The following is a 1,607-nucleotide window of genomic DNA, read 5'->3' as shown; positions in this document are numbered from 1 at the left end:
AGAGAGATTAAACGAGTCTGTAAATGAACTTTGACCAACAGCACCTTATAAACGAAGCTTAAAGTGCTGGTCTGTATCATCATTATATTTCTATCATTTTAAGACTTTTCAAAATTTCAAGTTGATCTACTGAACACTATTCACTTCAGTGTGAGAACTACTTATCTATATGGCCAGTGTAATGAGTATTGCTAATGAAACATACTTTTCTTACCTTGAGTATTGCTAACGAAACATACTTTTCTTACGTTGAGTATAGCTAACGAAACATACTTTTCTTACGTTCTTACTTATATAAATTTGAATGCATTGTTTCATGAATTGGGTGCCCTCGCTGTTAACGATATTTAGGTCATAGATCCAATAATATCCATGAGGTTCTGTCAACTTAGAGGATTTAGGTTACTCCATATATTAGGCTAACAGTGAAAATCAAGCTCTATAATAAAAGTATAATAAAATAATAATAAAGTTTAAATATATGTTTATGCCTATATCTAATTTACTTGGCTCACACGCTAACAAAGCAGTCTCAAATGTTACTCTTCTTATCTGACCGAAGCTAAATATTTGGTTTTGCTATCATATTTAATTAACAGATATTTCTTATTAAACATAGTTTGCCTATGAAATTCTATAAACAATTGTGCAACGATACATATTTAAAGTGTTTTAATCGCAAGGTGTATTTAAATGTTTTTATTACTGTTATTGCTAAATAAATGGAAGATGATAAACGTAACAATCACATGAAGGATAGTGGGTCGTTTCCAACCTTGAGAGTTGGGGACTACTACTAAGTGAACATCAAAACCTTAGTCGTTTCCGTTAATTAAAGTCTTCTCTCAGTAGTTTGTGTAACGGATCTCATCAGCGCAGGTGAAGTTATCTGATTAAATACAGAAACGCAACTTCACGCCAGGTGAAAAAACATTGGACATTTCTACATTGTCTATAATCTCAAGGATTTAAGCTGTTTCATTCAGTGTCAGGGGAAAGTGTACCTTCGGGCTAGCGTCATCAATGACGTAAAGTTTGACAAAATCGTAGAGGCAGGTGGGTAATATTCTGTTAAATATAAAGTTTGAAAATAAGATATTTAGAAACCTTTTATTTAGATAAATTCCAAAATTACAGATTTGAATAAAACTTAGTAGACAGTGCAAAATATAAATATTAAACTTCGTTTTATTTTCATTGATGATTTGGTTTAAAAAAACGAAGAGTCATTTATTAACAAATATTTTTACACTACTATTATTAATTTGGTCCTATTTTTGACATATTTTAAAAGTGAAATTCAACAACAACTAATTTAGTAGGTATTCTGGTTTTAACAATCTTACAAGAGATAACCAGGGGCGTTCAGAAACCTTTGTTTCTCTTCGCCCTAAAACTTTAAGTTCGCCGAACGTGGGGCTCGAACCCACGACCCTGAGATTAAGAGTCTCATGCTCTGCCGACTGAGATAGCCGGGCTTGTTCCCTCATTATTACAGTGACTAGACGGCATTTTGACTTAGAGATGTTCAGTCGTAATCCCAAGGATGGTAGTAGATTCGCACCACTGGTCGCTCGACCATGCACATGTACAAAGTGTCCCATCCT

General features: G+C 33.5%; 1 non-coding gene across 1 annotated transcript; it reads right to left on the bottom strand.

Annotated features, from left to right (window-relative positions):
- Nucleotides 1-1,405: 1,405 nt before the first annotated feature.
- Trnak-cuu lies at nucleotides 1,406-1,478 on the bottom strand. Its single transcript has one exon. It is a non-coding gene; the product is annotated as a tRNA-Lys (tRNA).
- Between the last annotated feature and the right edge of the window lie 129 nt (nucleotides 1,479-1,607).

This window comes from Limulus polyphemus, unplaced genomic scaffold, assembly GCF_000517525.1.
Source record: "Limulus polyphemus unplaced genomic scaffold, Limulus_polyphemus-2.1.2 Scaffold19197, whole genome shotgun sequence".
NCBI classification, from domain to species: Eukaryota; Metazoa; Arthropoda; class Merostomata; order Xiphosura; family Limulidae; genus Limulus; species Limulus polyphemus.
This window is presented reverse-complemented; position numbering and strand designations above follow the sequence as displayed.